Source organism: Ambystoma mexicanum, chromosome 4p (genome assembly GCF_040938575.1).
Source record: "Ambystoma mexicanum isolate Mex_15411 chromosome 4p, UKY_AmexF1_1, whole genome shotgun sequence".
In the NCBI taxonomy this organism is placed as follows: domain Eukaryota; kingdom Metazoa; phylum Chordata; class Amphibia; order Caudata; family Ambystomatidae; genus Ambystoma; species Ambystoma mexicanum.
Window position 1 is genome coordinate 240245338 of NC_090927.1, and position 21286 is coordinate 240266623.

Consider the following 21286-nt stretch of genomic DNA (forward strand, 5'->3'; position numbering starts at 1 on the left):
CCAGTGCCCAGTTTTGAATTTCAATGCTCTCTGTCCCTTTTCCTCCTGTGATAAGAGGCCACAACGGAAACCGAGAGGGGCGAACTTTCGACAAGTAGTCTGGGCTGCCTAAGTGCTCGAGGGTGAGAAACCAGCCCAGTCTCCACGACCTGGAAGTAGCTCCTCCCTCTTAGGCCACCTTGATAGCACCCGCACTGGGCATGGTGAGATATATGTGAGGGAAGGGGCACCGCAACATTCTGTACTGGTGTACGTACTGTGTTTAGGGAAGCATTTCAGAGGCGTGCAGCGTCTAATAAATAAAAAACAAGATTATCTTACAGCAGCTGCTAAGGCACGAAGGGTGCTTTTTTTGTTGTTGCAGTTTATAGAATAATCAGTCATTGTTGTGTCTGCCACCCTCAACACATTCGTGGATCTGTCTAATGTCTTTTTCATGGGCTGTTCACACGCTCAAGTCACCCGCATTACGAGGGTGCAATGTGTCACAATATGTGTACTCAATTTCCCCCCTGACGCAAGCAGGCCCTCCATATACTACAGTGGAAGCAACCTCCCAGCAAACATTCACTACCCTTTAAAAACATTCAATCGGATCACTAGCCCAAAATGGATGCCTTTTGGCACCGTTGAGACTCAGTAGGTTCGGAGGCAACTAATCGGCCAGAGGCGAAAAAAATGATTCCGAAAATGCCATTAACAGTGTCCTAGTGAGGAGCAGCAGTGGCATTACATGAAATCTTGTTGAATTTGGAGGTAAAGCAGCATTCGTGTGCAACATTATTGCTGGAGATAGGCGATGCACAGAACATATTGCAATATCATAATTATTCAAGTGGTGCATTAACTCCAACTGTAATATACTGCCGAAACTCTTTCTGCGTGTCGCTAAATTCTTCTCTGTTATTTCCAGCCAAACTGTCCCATTTAACGCCCTGACAACAGTGTGCCTGCACAGCCAATCAAAGTGCTTGGCGCTGGTATCCGTTGACAAGTCGGCACAGGTTCAAAGGAGGTCACGCTCACTGCAGTTTAGGCTTCAGTTTGCTGTTCGGAGTGCTGTTTTGGGACCCACCATTATCAGCAGCGCACCTCTGTGTCTGTGTGTGACTGACAGTCACCCACAGAGACAGTTTTGATGTATTTTCCTTTTTTTGTGCTTTTCATATAATGTGCTGTTTCATTGTGTGTACAATTATGCACGTTTGCTAGTGATTCAGCATTCATGTTGGCATGGTAAAATCCTAAAACATGCTGGTTTAAGGATCAGTAATTCTGAATTGAATATGAAATATACAAAATTCATCAAACATTAAAAAACAAAAAAAGAATTGGAGCAATTGTCCTTTTCTCTGAAATAGAGTGCACGCAATTGTCATATTGCACTTTTTGCCTTCTTTTAGGCACTACATGCACCAACCTCAACTAGGAGTGCAGCAGGAGATATTTGTAAAATCCTGGTCACAAGTCACACCTGTGTCTCTTGAAAGGCTGCTAGGGCAGCGACAGAGTTATTCGCAAGTTGTGGCGATGTCTCTGAAAGATCAGTAGGGCAGTGCCAGGGGACGTCACAAGGAGGACCTCGATGGGCTATATCTCGGAGATGCCTGTAAGGCTGAAGTAGTGTCTCAGTTTCTGTCTTAGGCCTTCTCCCATCCAATTACTTTTAACCTCTCCCCTGCCCCCCCAAAATGGGTCCACAGCAGGTATTGAAACTTGCACTCACAATTCTTTTGTGTGCATACAGCAATGTAGATAATAGCAGCGCTATATGTGATTGAGGGCCGGGGGATGGCCCCAACTGGTCAGTGGGTCATGGTACCGGTCAGCACAGCACGAGAGAGACCTCAGAAGCAGAGGGTGAGGGTCGATGTCGGGCTCGTCAATTGACGTCCTGTTGGCTGATGATTGTGAAAGGTTGGTGTTTAATGAACATGTACATCTTGTGCAGATCACATATGGTGGGACATTGCAGGCCTCCCTTCTGAATAGAAAGAGACGGGAGTAGAAATCCTGAACTATTTCATGGTTTGCAACACTTTCTATCACCTCTTTCGGCAGGAGAGCTTGATCTTCCTTTGTTTAACTTGACCTTTCGTGAAAATGGGCTATTTACTACAATTCCTGCGAAATATAACAATGCCCATTAAATTCAGCCAGGCAGGTTTGCTGACAGCCTACAGCACTCTTTCTGTATTGGATTATTCCCGTGTGAAGAAGTGCTATTTCTAACACTTCTTCACGCAGGAGATTTTCATCAGTCCATCATCGCTGTGGCAGTGTGGTGGCAGGGTGGTAGTACCACTTGTCTGCGATTAGCGCAGCCCATAAATCACTTTCTCCCCCAATGGAGCATATCACTATACTGAACAGCTCCTGTCTGCTGATGCTGCAGACAAAGATCTCCAAGCCAGTGAGCCTGTAATCCCTGCTGCTGAGTTGCTTCGGTTTGATTGTTTGTTCCCATCTCTCCTCCAACACCCATGCAATGCTCTTCCCACTCATGTGCCTTTCTTTCTTCGCCCCAGCTTCCAATACGCTTCTGTTTGTTCATCTCGATGTGCCTTTTGTATCCCTGTGTTCTTTCTACATAGCTCATTTGTCTCTCTCTTTCTCTCTCACCCCCTTAGCCTGCACCCTCTCTCTTGCACATGCCCCTCACACACAACCTCTTTCTCTTTTGTTAAAATGTATTCGTATAATACCACCTTGTTATGAATATTGGCCTAAGCCCATTTGCGTTACACGGAAAACCACGTCTGAAATGTTTCGATATTTGATCAACTTCGCTGCCATTTTAAGAACTATCCGCTATTTTGATTTCAACTCTTGTTTTGTGTCCTAAAATGGTGGGCTGTGTTTTCAACTTGCAGCCGAGCCGAGCCGAACGACCTTTGAGTTTTGTTAATGATTAGGCTGACCGAGAGCAGACTGTTTGCCATATGCAAAGAAACCTTGTGACTCGTAAGAACTGCAATCCAAGTGTTGTCTGCGCTCACAAGCCTCATCCTCATATAAACAACAAGACGATGTAGAATAAACTCAGATTGTGTGTTTTTGCTGAACTGCATTGTAGCGATTCTTGAAACAAGGCTTACTGTGGATCAGAGAACCAATGTCACCATTGTAACTTCATGGACATGTAAACTCGTTAAATCTGCTGTACAATATTGTAATATTTGTCATGTGAACTGGTCACGAACTCTAGCATGTAAATTATTAGTTTGGAGAGGGGGTGGACAATGTTTGAAAAACTGTATAAAAGTGTCTGTGTTAAAATGTCCAGCACTCTCACCCCTCACTGTGTCTGCTGGTACACACTACGAGGTGTTGGGAGCCAGATAGCTATCTGTTTGCTTTGAAATGTGTACAGAATAAAAGATTCTTGTATCTTTTTGACCCGTGATTGGCGTATTTCATTTTGTGGTACTAAGCCTCGATATTTCTTTGGTCTTTCACCTTGGTGTTCACCCTTCTTCCTCTCTCGAATGCTCCCTTGCTATCAGCCTTTTGCACGCATCTTCACCAAATTAGTTGGAAAAAGAGTCCCACAAATATTTTTGAAGAAAAGTATAATACAAAATAAACCTGCTATGGTTGCCATAGTCTGGAGGTGGCAGGTATGAAGGTGTCTTAGAGATGCCAGTGGGGCAGAGCAAAGGCATAGGGGCAGGTACTGTGTATTCTCGGGAAGTGGTGGTGTGCCTGTGTGGGCAACATAAGATCCAAGTTCTGTTAATGCGTCAAACACTTGGAAAACACGTGCAAAAATGACTCCATTTAATTGCAAACATTGTTTCAATGCACAATCCTCTATATCAAAAAAAGTATTTATTTTTCTGTGTGGGAAGCAATGAAAAATAACTTCTTTCAGTAATTGGAATTGTGGGCCCCAAATTTGTCTTTTTTGTGTCACAAAATTGTACATTCCGTGCTCAGAATAAGGTACTGAAGAAAGACCTGCTCCAAGAGCGAATCATGCATGCCTGAACTACTCAGACTTTCTTTGTCTTGTGCCTCATCTATGCTTAAAACCTGCTGACCTGAAGGATTCTCTTAATCTGGGTCCCAAGCACGGCGAGCAGCTTCAGGTGCTGATGTATCTAAACAGAAGAATGTACCCTTGCTGCTATTTATTTTCATATTTTTTCTTCATTAAAAATAATAAATTATTATTTTTGAAAGGTTTCCGGATTGTGGAAATCCCAAGGTATGATCAGCCGCTATTCTTATATATCCATCCAAATATTGAAATAGCTCTGTGTTTCAAGGGACAATATTACGGTGATGCTTCCAGTGCTTGAAAAATAAATAAAGGGTAACTAATATATTATAGGAAGAATACAAGACAATCACTTTCTACTTCCGAGGACATAAAGATCATATATTTAAAGAAAACCGGAACACATAATCGGAAGTCAACAAGGTTATAATCTCAACCAAGGGTAGAACAAAATATAAGTACATCCACATGGTACATTAAGAAGACAACGTTTTTTTGGAGAGAGATTACAGTGTACATAAGTGTTTTGACACAATTATATTCACAAAATAAAAACAAAGAAACACAAAGAACATTGGGTTTAAATTCATTTCTTCACACTAAAGTGACTAAATCATAAAGTAGAGTGCAAAATGGACATATACATGATACTGGTTCAATAAATAGACAATATCATTGCCCAAATTGTGGATACTGTTCAGTGATAGTCCCTTTTTGCAATTGTTAATTTCAAGCAGTTAATGCTGCAGGGTCTTTGATACAAGATATCTTTTTTATCCTTGCCAACGTGAGGTTTGATGGTTGGAACCCAAATATAAGTTCCAAAGGATCAGGGATATATGTAGGTGCTGCTGTAGGCATAGCAGCACCACCAACATTAATGAGCAGTGTATCCTTCCAAGGAGCTGACCTGGTTTTCCGCCTGAGCCAACATCCTCTAGAACAGTGTTACGGTCACCTGGACTCCACAGGGGCGTCGAACGAAGCTGGTCTGCTGCGGTCTCCACCAGTGTGACTTGTAGCAAAGTGATGACCGACTGCACTTGCCCACTCAGTTTCGTCTGCCTGGCCCGCAAGAATATTTTCCTAAAAGCAGTAAAGGGAATTAGCCACCCGTGGTAGAGAGGTTACACTAACACTATTTTCCCTGAAAACTTCCAGTATTCCCCTTCATAAAGTCTCACCTTATTGTTTGGAAGGATGAACTCTCCATCCTGCGTGGAGTGCAGGGGCGCGTAGAAGTTCAGTTACTTCACTGATCCGAAGGTATTTGGCTGAGTTCCTCATCTATGCTTTAAACCTGCTGACTTATAGGATTCTCTTAATCTGGGTCCCGAGCACGGCGAGCAGCTTCAGGTGCTGATGTAGGCATAGCAGCACCACCAACATTCATGAGCAGTGTGTCCTTCCAAGGAGCTGACCTGGTTTTCCGCCTGAGCCAACATCCTCTAGAACAGTGTTACGGTCACCTGGACTCCACAGGGGCGTCGAACGAAGCTGGTCTGCTGCGGTCTCCACCAGTGTGACTAGTAGCGAAGTGATGACCGACTGCACTTGCCCACTCAGTTTCGTCTGCCTGGCCCACAAGAATATTTTCCTAAAAGCAGTAAAGGGAATTAGCCACCCGTGGTAGAGAGGTTACACTAACACTATTTTCCCTGAAAACTTCCAGTATTCCCCTTCATAAAGTCTCACCTTATTGTTTGGAAGGATGAACTCTCCATCCTGCGTGGAGTGCAGGGGCGCGTAGAAGTTCAGTTACTTCAATGATCCAAAGGTATTTGGCTGAGTTCCAGACAACAATGACTCCGAGGTAAGTAGTGTGTAAACCGAATGTATAGTTCTTTTAGAGTTCAAATGTCTGTTAATTCACTCTTGCTCCTTTCATACCTTTTCCCTTGCAGCGTGTTCCAAGGAGTGAGTTCGCCTCGATGGATGAAGGTAGCGCTTAGGTAAGAGTCAGTTTGTACCAAGCACTATCTAGCAAGTAATATTGTTCCAAATGTAATTAACCAATAGATCTCTATCTTCTTTGCAGGTGCGGCGCCTTGCCGAAAATGTCTAACGTAGGATGGTGACCAGCGCTGCCTCGAGCAGTAAAATTCCGAGTAAGTATCTTGCGGTATGTAAAAGAATGTCTTTGGCGGAACCCCGCTCACCTTTTGTTTGTTCTTGTCTTTTCAGATGCTGATGTTTTCGGGCGGCGATTCAACGGGTGTTGCGCCGGGTCATGGAGATGCTCCGAAGACAGGTGAGTATGGCGTGGCGCTGCAGCTGGCAATGCGACACAGTTTATTTTAATGTCTTTTTCCTTTATCCACAGGTGCTGCTGCTCCTGGAAAAGATGATGACCAAATGGAAATCTCCTTGTTGTAACCTTCTCTTCTTCTTTCCTTTTCTCTAGGATCGGCTCCGGACACAAGACGGGTGTGGCTGTAGACTGGATGCTGGACTGCAGACAGACATGGTGAGCGTTACGCTGTAAAGATGCAGAATAACGCGAAGCGTGTGCTGCTCTTCGGGCATGGTTTAAATAGCATCAAAAAAGCAGTTCCCAGTACCACACCCAAGCAGCAAAATAGTTCCTATAGGAAAGTAGTACCTTCATGGCCTCATGATGGCCTGTACATGAGTTCTTTGTAGGATGACCTGCATAGTTTAAAGTTGGCAATATGAGCCTGGTGCGCCAGGACTGAACCCATATAGCCCGTAGGCGGGGTTTTGGGAATTCCTGTGTCTTCTTGGGTGCCTGTTCCCTGGACAGATGGACCTGTTCTGGATGTCTGGGGGCAGGCATCGTGACAAACAGCTTTGCTTCACTGAAGAAATAGTTGCTTTACTAACCTAATGCTTTTTAGGTCATGTTTGTGCAAGCTGTGACAGCAAATAGCACATTTTTTAAGCAATTTTTCTCAAACCCTCCTTGATGTGGTCGGGCTCCCTTGCTACGCCCACTCTCTTTCAAATTTGCCATGACAAATTTACGCCCCACTACCTTTCAAAGTCACCAGCCACCACTGTGTATGCGATTGCTGTTTTCTTTTCTTTTTCATCAAAGTGTAATCATTGCCAAATTCTGTGCTTCCAAGGACAAGTGGTAAGATTGGGCACAGCTTGTTCTATTTTGAAATGTGCCATTGCTCATTGTAATATATTCCCATTGTTAAACCTGATATACGCATAACTATTGCCATGTGTACATTGTGCATTTATCTTTTATGATAAACCAATACATTATAAAGTCACTTGGTGTTCTGGTGCATTTTTGGGGAAGCCAGTCATTTTATTTGACCTACATAAAGAGGCGGGTGCACGACTAGAAATATCCCAAAGGTAAATAACTGATGTGAACTATCTAGCTAGAAAGTGAATGAATGTGCAGTATTTCAGTTTGTTTTTTTATGATTCTGAAACTCAGCCACAAACCCATAACGCAGTATTGTACATAAAATACTGCGAGAAGAGAAGGTATGTGTTATTCACCAAGAGTATCAAGCCCAGTAGCATGTTATGGTAAGTGACCCTGGTAAAAATAATTGTTAGGCAATATTCTGAAGTTAGTCACACCGCTGTAAAAAGAAATACCCCAACGAATTACCACAGGAGATACTACCACCTTAAAATACTACTTTTTACAATCATAGTAAAGATACCACAAAGTTAGGTATAACCCCCAAAATATATCCCACGGCTGCATATGATTCCTGTTCAACTTTAAGCACTGCGAGTAACATGTATGCAACAGCGCCTTGATGCATGAGGGCTTAGTGCTCTTTACTCATGTAAAAATGAAACAAATAAAAAATGATTGCAGACAGAAGCAGAGATTCATAAAAGTGAGTGGTTCAATGATCTCTTCTCATGGGCACCGTTGTGGATGGAAGCAGTCATGAAGATACTAGTGCCAGTGGTGGTGTTCGTTTTGGTGATCTCCTGCACTTGCCAGATGGGACTTTGATTTAGAGCTAAAGTGAGTGCAAGGATGATGGTTTCAATTGGGGTAAGCAGTGTACCTCGCAGTACAAAAGATGGGCAGGTACAAACAGAGAGCCCAAATAAGCCCTGAATGGTGAGGATAGAGCAAAGTATTGATCCCTCTGCAAAAGTTACCATGGCCCTAAAAGATCCTGAAAACTATGTGGAACACTGGGTTGAATTGGAAGGAGAAGGGGGCTGTATATATCTTACATGAACTTGGAGCAGTATGCCCAAGCATGACACAGTTTATGTTCAGTATATAGAGTGTGGGTGCCTAAGAAAGGAATGTGGAGGTATGAAGAGGCTGAGAAGGTAGCAAGGATATGCATTAATATAGAATTAACAAAAGTGGGGAAGAAGTGGAGACAGTTGCAGGCCCCTCAGTTATTCAGGACAAGGTGATTGTAGAAGGAGGTCCCGTGGGGAAGCTCAGAGATTGGAGGCAGGTGGGGATCATTCCTAGAAGCTGAATTATAGTGGATTTCCACATTTGTATCATGTGTGTAATGAAATGCTATTTTAGAATTTAGACGCTGTCTTTAAATTGAGGTAAATTGCCACGGCTATGCTACTTCACTTACATTCAGTACCGAGGGTTAGAAGGGTGTGTGTGCATTCTTTGCTTGCAGCCCTGGCAGCTTCACAGATGGTTAATTTCGCGAACACAGACACACAGATCGTTATTGTTTCTTATCAGTAGTGCATGCAACCCAGAGAGAATGTGCCCTGCAAGGCCAAGAGAGGTCCAGAATGGGTCTATGAAGAGTTATCCCATGGGAAAGGGGGGTGAGGGCTCTAGGCCTTCAATTTCTAGAAATATAAGTTATAGTGGCCTGAGACCCGCAAGCTCCATATGCCAACATTACATTTGAATACAGTGACCAGCCCAAGACCCCTGGCCATAAAACTGTCAAATGAATAATCGATCAGGAAGATCAGAGAGCAGGGTCGGGTGGCCCCTCCATTAGTTCATGTGATTTGTGCTACTAGGTGCCAGTGGAGAAGGTACCAAATGGATGCCACGGGTGGGAAAGATGTAGAGGCACCAACGTGCCTGGGAATCGAGCAGGGGTTCACATAGTTCTCAGAAGTTTTCATGACCTCCAAAGTATCCACCTCACTCATGTCCTTGGTACCCGGTGTACTGTAGAAACTATGCAATGGTGACTTGTGTAACTAAATTGCCAATTAGGGCCTTTGTAAACAATGATGGAAGACAAAGATCCCCACGTGGAAGAAGATGGACAGTGGATGCTGGGACCAATCGCATGGCATTCCATAGGCAGCAGGCTATATGTGTGTAGGGTTGCACCAACCAGCTACCTTGATTTGTAACCTATGTAATGTACATCACTTATGACACTGTGTACCTTTAAAAACTGCTGCTCATACCGTTTTGGTCTGAGAGTTCTGTGGCAGCAGAGTTCTTTTGAAGAAGGAAGGTCAGAATACACCTTCCATCCTGAAAGGCCCTCCAACTGGAAGAAGCACCAGAGACAACATGGCAGTCAATTGTATGAGCTCCCATCTATTCACATTGCTTCCTCAATAGACAACTACCACAAGAGATACCCTCTTACCAGACCCTACAACACAGGATCAGTACGAACACTACCTAGAGTGGACGAAATAGCACAAGAAGGATCCAGACACAGCCTCATAGACAGAAGCGACTAAAGCACTGAGAAGCCATGCCTCACGTCGTTAGAGACATCACGACAACATAGCTGCGTTAGACAGGAAGCACACGTGCCATCTGCACATCTGGGACACTCACATACCCAACCACATGAAGAACACATGCATACAGTCGATGAGTTAGAGGACAGTGACATATACACACTGTCTGCACATTTATTATTTTTGTCATTAGCTTGCCACAGCAATGCAGGAACGAAAGAAGCCAGAAGAGCATGTTGTGGGATGCATCAACTCACTCATCCAAGCCCTGCGACATCACTGTGCATTGCTGGCAGCAGAAACATCATAATGGCCACTGGAAAGCATGCTGCTCGCTAGAAATCACCAGACATTGTGCAGTGAAAACCTGAAAAATAGGCCACCATCCACTTTTGCCTATCTTAGTGAGCACAGGACATCACTGCCATAAACCACCATTGGGCTACCCACAAAATAGCCTGAAACCACTTGGGAAAAGCAATACTGATTGAAAAAGAAAAACAGAGCTGTTTGAAAATCCATTTTCTTTATTGTCAAAAATTGCTAAAATCATGGCTCACAAATCACCTAAAAGATACAACCTCTTTGTTGGGTGTTCCACATCATTACTGCAAGAATCCACATCAATAGAATGTCAGCAAGAATCATATGTTCTCAGAACAAAATCCTATTTTAAAGATACTTGAAGGAAAGACAGCTGTCAAAATGGGTGTAATACCGTTGCTCACCTCTACCAGAAAGCCGGAGTTTTAAAACCATTTGTGTAAAGTTGAACAATTGAACCCAAACTATGCCAAAGAAGAGAATTCCAACACAATGCCATAAAGAGTGCCACACAGTGATTTCATGTTGAAAAAGACTTGATTTAAGGATATGTTGCTTATTTTAAGTTTATAAATGTTATTTTTTTTCACAAGGAACTATGTTACAATTGATCAGAAAGTAAACTGATGCAGTTAAAACTCCAAAAGGCTTGCTTCCCCTAAGAACCCTTCACACCTTGTCATTCCCACCAGAAGGAGGATGACGAATTGGCATGCTAATCAAAAAGGGAGGAGATTTTCTTTGCAGCCCGGAGAAAGGAACAATAGATTCCTTGGACTGAATAGTGAATGCTAATTTGGGGTGTAACTGACCACAAACTGCTGGCAGGAAACAAGACATGTGACCCTCTGAGTCAGCCCACCTCTAGGAGGCGAACTAGACTGAGATGTGAATTGAATTGAAAGCAAATGTATGTTTTATAAAAATGCTTATAACAATTTGTACCGAGCTGACAAAAAATGTAAAACTTTGAGAGCGTGAAAATGAAAAATTCACTCACAATTGAAGACTAAGCTGGACTCGGTGCGATGTGCTGAGACTAAACCCCGGAATTTATTCATATTGTAGCTGAGTGTTTTTGCTATAAACATGAAAAATTATAGTCATATGCTCAGAGAGGATATGCATGCATGTATCAAATTTGGTGCAGAATGTATATTGAGAAACCCTCCGAAAGCGCAAAAATGTTGTCATTTCTGAACCCAAGCCCGTAGAAACATGGGACTTGAACAGAAATGCACCTCAAGCAATCTGTCATGTAATTATGTATTCTCAACAACGTGTGTATCTGGGAAATATGTTTTTTGGGAAAAATAGATTTTCTATGTAAAAGCAAAAGGGAGGGATTTCTTTTGGACCATAAACACAGCATCACTCTGACTCATTCTGACACGCTGATCCTTTCTCCAATCAGGGGATAGGAAATATTCTAACCTATCAGATCCTTTGATGGTTGGGCATTGTACAATCAGCCTCCCCACCCACTTTGGAAATACATAAATTGGGAATGTGAGGACAGATAACACACACTCTTTTCCACTACTCAACTGATTTCTTGGCGCAGCACCCTGCAGGAAAACTCCAGACTCCAGGCCAGATACAGATAATATCCAGACAGAGACTCTAGAACCAAACTCTAGAACCTTGAAGCAGAGGCCTAACCTAAAATTGAACACTTTGCAGCAGGCCTTCAGAATCTTTTGCAAACTGATTCTAACCCCTAAACTTCCACAGGGCCTAACTAAACCATTCAACAGCCTGGCTGAGCTGTTTTGCGTCTAGCTAAGAACCCTGTGCTAGAACCAAGATCCAGATCCAGAAAGCAGCGCTTTATCCAGAACCCGTCAGATCCAGTCCAAGAGGCCACCCAGACCGCAGTGCAGTGCTGAGAGCAGAACCCAGAATGCCTGAGACCTGTTTGGTGGCGAGTGAAGCCAAAGCCTTGACCAGATCTTTGATGAGGTCCATTCCATTCCGAAGCCTAGGAGTGAGTTGCTAGCCTAGAACTGTCCATAGTCATCTCTTAGTTTAAAGTAATCTTATTCCAACCATTTCCACTTATCCAGAACTGCATTGTAGAATCCTGTGTCCATCCTGAATTCTTCTCATTATCTTGTTTGTGATCATTGTAGAAATAATCATCTTTGCGCTGATATTTCTGAAGAGGGAGAAGTGTTTTGACGGACAGAGATCAGAGCGGCGGCGCCCTGTTCTGGTAGCTGCCCGTTGAGTGTCTTGCTTCTTCATAGCTCCTTAGTATAAGTCCATATTGATTCCTACTCTTTAAAGCACGATCTGTCATATTTGAATCTTGACTTTATTTCTAAAAATCTACCTTCAAAAAAACCTCTGTAACTTTTGCACCGCACGTCCTAGAACCGAAATGCAACTGTCATTTCATTATAGTTTTTCCGTAATCGCGTTTCACGCACGTGGAAAAGTTGCTGCGAATTGCAATTTAGCTCAATTTCACCATTTGTCAAAATAGCTGTTTCTTGTTTCCAACTGCTGAAATTCGTTTACAATCTGATATTCCTTCATGAATCATTGCTAGTGTTGACCTGTACCAATCCAAAGTCATTCTCACCAGTGCTGAATCTCCTTTAGTGAATTAAAATAATTTTAGCATATTTTTCCATCCATTGCAATCACATTCAAAAGCATTATTACCTGTTTTAAAATCATACCTGTTTCTCTACGCTTGCTGGGGGAAATGGGATTGAACTGCATTATTGAGTGTATTCTTGAAACCTGTGTGCCCTCATTTCCATCTCTTCGTATTGCCTAGTGGGGGGAGTGAGTAGTCACAGGGGAAAGAGTGATCATATTGTCTTTTGATTGAAACTATATCAAGTTTATTTCTGTGTTGCATTTTACCATCCTTGCATTTCCTTGAACCCATACCAAGTATTCTCTGCTACCGTATCCTTTCTATTCCTACGTCTAAGTGATTAAAGAGATTGTTGATATTGTGATATTACCAATTACTGATTACTGTTCATATTCATAAGTGTGCTATTCAGATATTATTCTATTCATAAAAGTGTGATATATATATTGTTCAATTCTTCAAATAACCCTTTTAATTTGCAAAACAAACCTACTTCTTGGCTCAGTGAGGTCGGGGAGATCCAAAGAGAGGGGCGTTATATAAGGGTTCATCATCCAGATTTAAAGAACTTTGACATAAAAATATATAAATAAGGGCTTCCATTGGGCATCCCATACTAGGCATTGACTTAGTTGGAGTGCTGGATTGAAGTCACTTACAGATTGGGGTCTCGGTAGCCGGGACTTCTGGATTAGATCTACCACTTGTGCAGCTTAATACAGTGTGCTAACGGACAGGATACATAAGTCATGTTGGGCTACCACGCTGTGTTACACTGTAAAAGCACCCCTGAAAAGGAAACGGTCTGTTTGGCAAAATGAAATAATACACTTCTGTAAGTCAGGAAGGAAATCAATTTCCAGAATGGCGACATTGGTAGACACCAAGATAGCTAGAGAGCACCTCTTACATAAGCTATTTGTGAGAGGTGAGTGGACTGAGCAGGACCAGAATGTGTGGTTGCAGGCGATCACACAACAGGTCACTGCAACTGGGTTAGAGATCTGGAGAGATCAGGGCCCCTTACATGTGGCCCTGAGTGAACTATATATGCCCCCTAAAACTAAAGATGAGCACAACAAGATTGCCAGGGTAGCAGCAAAAATTATATTTATCTATGGGAGCCATACAGGACAAATGTGCTGAAGGCCAAGATCAGGCAAGTAGGCAACTGAGGGTATTAGAGAAGACTCAATCTGATCTGGACTCTTCTGAGCACAGGCTTCAGAGGAGCCAGGAGTCAGAAAACGAAAATAGGAAACATCTAGTTAAAATCAAAGAGGAGATGGGTATCCTGCAACAGGAAAGGGCAGACCAGGATACGAGAATTCTGGCTTTGCAGAAGGAGCATCAAGAAGGTTTGGACTCCCTACTGCATAGCCAGAAAAGGCTGGAGCAACAACTGGATTTCAATAGGGTATGCGCAGAGCAGGTAGTCACCCTGCAAAGCCACCTAGATAGAGAAAAGGCAGAGTGCAAAAAATTATTTCTGAAAGACCTGGACACCCAGGCAGAATTTGAGGAAGAGCGCCAGAAAGCTGGCGCCCTTCAAAGGCAGAGGGACGACCTGGCGGCGCAGAGGCAGGTTCTTGCTCAGGAAAGGGATACCTTAGGCCAGGACGGGAAGTCTGTAACTTAAAAGGGAGGCTGGAAGAAAATCACCTGGCCCTCCAGGGACTGGGTGACCTCCAAAAGGAGCATCAAAACTTGTTAGAGCACACCAGGAGGGAGGAAGATGCTCTGGCAAGAAAGAAACAGGCCAGTAGGGACGGGACTCAGGAGGTAACCCTCCTGCAGCAAAGACTGGCCCAGTACTCCAGGACTAACCAGGAAGCGCAGAGAGAAAATGAGGCTCTCTGTCAGCAAGATGATATGCACCAGCGGCAAGTAGCCATGCTAGAGAGACTGATAGAGTCTAGTAAGGCCTTGATTGAGGAACAGAAAGCTCAGGCTCTTGCATGACAACAGGGAGCAGGGGCTGACAGAGATGAGGTTCGTTGGGAAAGGGAAACACCTGAGCATAACCTCAGGAGCCCTAGTACCAGAGGCCTCCATTTCTCCCAGTCCCTGGACTCTGCCACCCCCATGTCCCCTGGCGCACATGAGCTCAGGGCCACAGGGATGGCAGATTACTATCCAGTCAGAAGTATGGGGCTCATAGGCCAGTACCTCCCAGGAATGGATGGGTGGGCATCCGGGTATGGGCACCCAAGTACAGTGCCATTTAGTGGGGAACCCCAGGAGAGTAAGCCCACCAAGGGCATCCTGAATACCTCTGCCCAGTTAGGTCAGTGGGGGGTGTACCCATCAAATCCTGGGAGCAAGGAGGAATCAGAAGACTCCTCTGAGCGTCCCAGGGCACAGGAGACTAGGTCCCCACATTCTGCCAGCCATTCCCAGGCTTCCAGAATCCGGGAAAACCTGGAAGATCAGACGGGCACCTCTGGGAGCAATGCCTCTGAGTCAGAGGATGAATGGACCAGGGTTACCCGAACCAAAAAGGTCAATAAGTCAAAAAAGGGCCTTCCTTAAGGATCCCTTAAAACGGATTAAGGCAATAAAGAGTGTTATCATGCCTTATCACAAGAACGCCAAGTATTCAGTGTGGGAACACTTAGAGCTCTTTGAGCAAATGATGGAGACTTTCCATTTGAAAGACAGCAGTAGCTGCATTCAATACGTAAAATGGACATTCTCCCCAGAATACTCCAGTTTCTTTGCAGGGCCAAAATCATTCAAGATGGTCCACATATAGGGCGGCCATCTTAAAGCACTTTTCTGTTCATAGAAATCCCCAAGAGGCTCGCAAGGCAGCCTACAATTTGCAATGTGGGGAGGATCAGGACCCACAAGACTACCAAAAGGGTGCGCACTGACAGTAAAGAATTTGTTAATACGTTTTTCCATGCCTTACCCAAATACATCATGACGCAGCTAGTGAGAGATTTTCATGAGAAAAGGTCACTAGACTGGGTCATTGAACAGGCCATCGGAATCTATGAGGTGCAGACACCCATAGAAAATAAAAATAATGCTCAGAAAAGCCCCAAACCGACCATCACCCCTGCCGCTGCTAAGGTGGCAGAGGTAAAGGTTGCCCCCATTTTAGATTTGGAGATGGGGGGCCTAAAAACCTGCCTGCACAGAATAATGCCAAGCCCAGAAGGCTCTCGGGCCAGTCACAGACAGGGAGTCAAGGAGGTAGTCCCACAAATGGGGTCCCTCACTCCCCTGACTATGTAAATCCCCGCTACAAGGGAAACCGACCCATCCTAGGTTATGTGTGGACTCCTCCAGCCCAAGGGGGGATCCAACCAAGCACCTAACCCAGGGAACTTCCCTCCTAACTTCCCCCAGGAGGGCAGAAATTCGCCCAATCCTGGGCAGAACTTTTTCCCCAGGTATCCACAAAATTTCCAACCCCAAAATCATCCATCCTTCTTTCCCCACTTCCCTGAGCCCAGACAACCTAATCTGGGAGAGGGGAGTCCACGGGTGGAGGGGTACCCAAATCTTCCCAACCAGGGGTACTACCAGAGAAGGGATAGGTACCCTTCCCGGGATCAGCCCATGGGAGAAAACAGAACCCCGTATCAGCTTGAGCGGGTTTCACAGCTTGAGCGCCAGGTCCAAAATATGGCACATGATCTGGGTTGCATGCTGAGGGCTCAGCAGAACCCTCAGATGAGCATGCCGGCACAGAATGCCCCAAACTCTGGACCTGGTGCTCCAGAACAATGAAGGGGGCAGCACCCCGATACCTCACCGGTTCCCAGGGAGGAGGCACAAGAGGAAGGGGGGTGTAAAGCCTTGGAGGAAGCTTCCTTCCCCACTTGTAAACAGCTCTGGAAAACGAGGAACCGGAAACAAAATCTCCTGCCCCTGAAAGCCTGCCACCCAAGGAGCAGAGGGGGGGTAGGAGAAACAAAGGACCCAAACAGACCCATTTTGAGGAGGAGGTACAGATCTTCCGATTTGAAGGAGAGAGATCCTCAGAGGATCCTGGGAAAATGATCTTCTCCTTCAGAGATGGGGGAACTCCTAACAAAGAAAAATGGGTTCCAAGGGATTCAAATCCAGACTGGGTAGATGTGGGGACTGAGCTCGCGCAGCCCATCATCCCATCCCAGAACCAACAGCAAGAAAATCCCCTGGTTCAAACCCATCCTGGTGACTGCCTCCAAAAAGGGGGGGTGGCCCAGAACCGGAAACAGGGGAACTCCAGTTGCAAACTTTTTCTTTCAGATTCCCAAGACTCCGCACAGAATTCTGCCCAGATCTCTTCTCTCTCAATGTCCAAAACTAAAAAACTAGCCCACCAGTTGTCCAAAAATGTGCATTATCTGTGCCCCCTTGTGCAGAAGGAGGGATGATACTATGCCCCGGTTCAAGTACCGGGGCAGTGTACAATTTTGGCACTGGTGGACACTGGATCCCAAGCTACCCTTCTGTCAAAAAAGGCCTTTGATGAAGTAAATCCAGGAAGGGGGGAGAATTACTAAATTCGTCTCACCCCTCTTCCTGGACAACTTCAGAACTTCGACAGGAAGGAAATTCCCGTCGAGGGGACTGTGGATTTGGACATCAAAACTGGGCGACACAAGGTGAAACACCCGGTCATAGTTGTGACTCCAGAGGGCACCCCTTGTTTACTAGGGAATGACCTCCTGCGAAGGTTGTCACCCCAATAGACTGTGTAAACAAGGTCCTCTGGACCCAGACTAGCCGACCAATACAATTGAAACAGAGTCTCAACCACGTTAGTTTAAACGGCACATGCCACATGGTTGAACACAAATCTGACCAAGTAGAATTTCACTTCCAGAACAACCAAATTCCAGACGTGACAGTAATAGCAGTAGGACAACAGACTGGTGATGGGGGGTCCTCTCTATTTCTGAAAATCAACCTTCCTTCCAGTTTAAGGTGGTATTCCACACTGGAAGGAAACACTCTGAAATTCTTTACCAATCCACAATCAGACATTTCCCCTCCTATAGTCCAGAAAGATGTGAAATCAGCTCAGAGCCTGGCTGATATTCAGCATATTGGAGAGCAGTTGTTCATCCCCATTCAGTAAAATGAAGGGAAGGACTCTGTTCTCGCCCGAGTGTGTGTGAACAACCGTAAGAGCTTAATCAGCGAAGCCATGTTCCGGCAACTCCCAAAAGATCCAGCCATTCCCACCTTTAGACTTATAGACAAATGGGAAATGGACCTGGAAACACCCAATTCCAAACATTTCCTGCCAAGCAGGTTTATGCTCAAAATCTCCATAGGCAACAAGACTATAGTCCATAATTGTTGGGTTGTGCGAGACGTCACTGCCGTCTTTTACTTAGGCAGTGACTTTCTCAATCGCTTTGCCATTAGTTTGGACCTAATAAACCTCAAAGTTTGGTCCTGATTAGCGGATAATCCCATAGGCTTTGATGATCCAGAGAAAGCATTTAGGTCAGCTCAATTGCTACCTTATGCAGTTGAAATTCAGATTGGAGAGGAAGTCACCATCCCAGCAAGGACCTGACAATTCTCCCTGGAAGTGAAAGTTAAAAGAGGACAGAAATTGAAAAGCCCTGATGCTTATATTCATCTAATTGCTTCGCTCCAAGAGCACGGGTTGGGGGTCAACCTAACACCACTAGTCAATGTAGAACATGACACCATTCCAATAGAGGTGGATAACAGCAACTTAAAGAGTATCACTCTAGCTGCAGGCACCATTATTCGAATGGCGGTTGATGACTGACATTTTTCCATTGATCTAGGTAATGAACTGTTAGGACCAATCCCCAAGAACTGTTTTGACAGTGATGACAACATAACACCAGACAGGATCTTTACCCGGCATGGGGGGAACTTCCTGGTGTACACTTCCTGCCCTTATGGCAAGGAAGATGTGACTTGTGACTTCAGAAGGGATGAGGTGATTTTCCAGGTGCATGAGGGCTGCCTTTCCCACCTGAAGCCACCAGTCCAAATCAGCACTTTGACCAGGGACTTCTCCACCCAGCTGGAGGAGGCCGCTGAGATAGCAAAACCAGAAGTCTTTCCAGGCTTCAGGCAGATGGTTGAAGAGAGAGTCAACCTAGATGATGCCTGTGAGACTCTGGAGAAGAAGCAAAAGTTGAAACAATTTTTCTTGGATTTTCAGGATATCTTTGCGGTGGACTCATATGACTGTGGTCGCACCGACATCCACACAACAATTCCCACGGACCCTGGTATGACTCCAGTGTTTGTGAATCAATATTGCTTGCCTCTCGCATCAATGGAGTCCCTTACTGAAATAATTAAGAACCTTGAGTCCCGTGGGAAAATCCGTCCAATCCACAGCACCTTCAACAATCCATTGCTGGGGATATTGAATCCAAACGGCCAGTGGAGACTCTGCGCCGACCTTAGGGAGCTCAACAAATGGGTCAATACTTCCCGATGGCCTCTTCCCTATATTGACCAGGGGCAGGCCCAGATCTTGGGGTCACAGGTATTCACTGCAATAGACCTGACCAATGGATCCTGGACTGTACCTGTCAATAGGGAGGACCAATACAAGCTGGCTTTTACCTTTGGGGGCCAGCAGTACACATGGACCTGGACTCCCTTCGGATAACTCAACTCCGGCAATAAGTTCAACATTTTTCTGCATAAGGCCATGCCCGACCTGGGTGAGAAGGGTAACCTGGCTTATGTAGATGATGTCCTCATCAAAAGCTCAACTGTGGAGGAACACATTGTGGAGATCCGTTATGTCCTGACACAGTTGAGGGCTGCCGGAGCAAAACTTTCCTTTCAGAAAGCACAGTAGTGTAGAGCCCGTGTTGATTTCTTGGGGCATGAGATTACTCCTCAGGGTCTCTGTCCCCAGGAAAAGAAAGTGGAAGCACTTCAGAAACTGAAGGACCCCACAACCCTGCAGGAACTAAGGAGCCTCCTTGGACTGACTAATTACAGCAGAAAGTTCATTGAGGGCTATGCAGAGATCACCAGACCCCCCTTTTGAAGGAGGGGGGTCAAGTGGGAATGGGGTCCAGAACAAGCCGAGGCAGTAAGACAACTCAAAAGAAGCCTCTCACAAGTGCCTTGCCTAGCTTACCCTGTCAGAAACAAGGAGTTCTTCTTAAAGACAGGGTTCTCTAATACATCCTTGACTGCAGTATTATACCAAAAGCATGAGAAGGTCAATAAAGTATTCTCCTGTGCAAGTAAACCTTTATCTTCTGTGGAGGAATAATTCAACGATTGTGAGAAGGCATTCCTGGCAACAGTGTGGGCATTGAAGAATTACCGCCCGTTTATCCAGGGGAACACATCATAGTGGAGACTCCACACCAGGCTCTGCAATATCTCCAAAGTGACAGAATCCGAGCCGGAAATGTGAGTAATTCCCGAATTACTTCCTGGATTCTGTCAATGCAAAGCTTTCCTGTGGAGGTCAGATATGGCCAAAACAAGAAGAGTCCCCTCGTGCAAGGTCTGGCTGACTTGCATGATTGTGCCAGAGAAAACTGTCTCGAGGACGAAAGTCTAAAAATCAAGAACAACATGGAGGCATACCTCAATTCCCCACACAAAGTCTTTGAAGAAGACAAGTGTAAAGGAATGCCCACTGTATATGTGGATGGATGCTCTTACCATGTTGACAACAGCGGAGAAAAAGAATTTATGGCCGGCGTAGGCAATGCATGGGTGAATGAGATCCCAGAACCCTCTGCTGGGTACAAGATTGGTCCCCGAAGTAGTCAAGTGGCAGAGTTGATGGCTGTGCATCAAGCCATCCTCACTGCTGTCCAACATCAACTCCACAAACTGGTCATAATCACAGATTCGGATTATGTACGGAACGGGTTCGTGGAGCACCTGGTTAATTGGAAAACCAGAGGCATGCTATGTGCTAATAACAAACCCTTGAAACATGAGAAGTTAATTCAGAATATTGATGATCTGGTCACCTCGAATGGGATGACCATCTACTGGAAAAAGATCAAGGGTCATTCCAAAGTAGAGGGACCAGACAAAACTGGAAATTACTTAGCTGATCAGCTAGCCAAAACTGGGACCATCCAAGGCGATCTAATAGAGATTGTGTCCCTGTTGGGGGAAATCCAGATCACTGCTATCACTAGGTCCCAGACAAATGCTCACAATGATCTTTCAACTGCACAATGGAGTAAGGAGACCCCAGATGCTGATTTGATTACGGCTCAAAAAGGGGATCCAATAATTGGTAAGTTTTATCAACACATTGAGGACCTTGAGAACTTTCCCCTGATGGATACCGATTACATAGGGAAAGAGGACCTAAGGGTGTTGATGAAATGTCCAAAAATGTTCCAAATCCAAGACGGTCTGTTGGTAAGGAAATCCCTAGCTGGCCATGATCAGTGGGTGGTCCCTACCTCATTCCAAAACCTGATGTTAAGTCACATCCATGATGCGGCCACAGCCGGTCATAGGGCGTTTCATACAACACTTGAAATCTTAAGAGGGGTTGCATACTGGCCACACATGGGGTAGGACCTCGACCAATACTTGAAGGGGTGTCTTGCGTGTGCACAATTTCAGCCAACATCCCTCACACACCGTGCGCTTCTCCAAAAGAGGGGGATGACACTGCCATGGTCAGATTTGCAAGTAGATTTCATCGGGCCCGTGATTCGCTCCTCTAGGGGGAATAAGTACATGTTGAC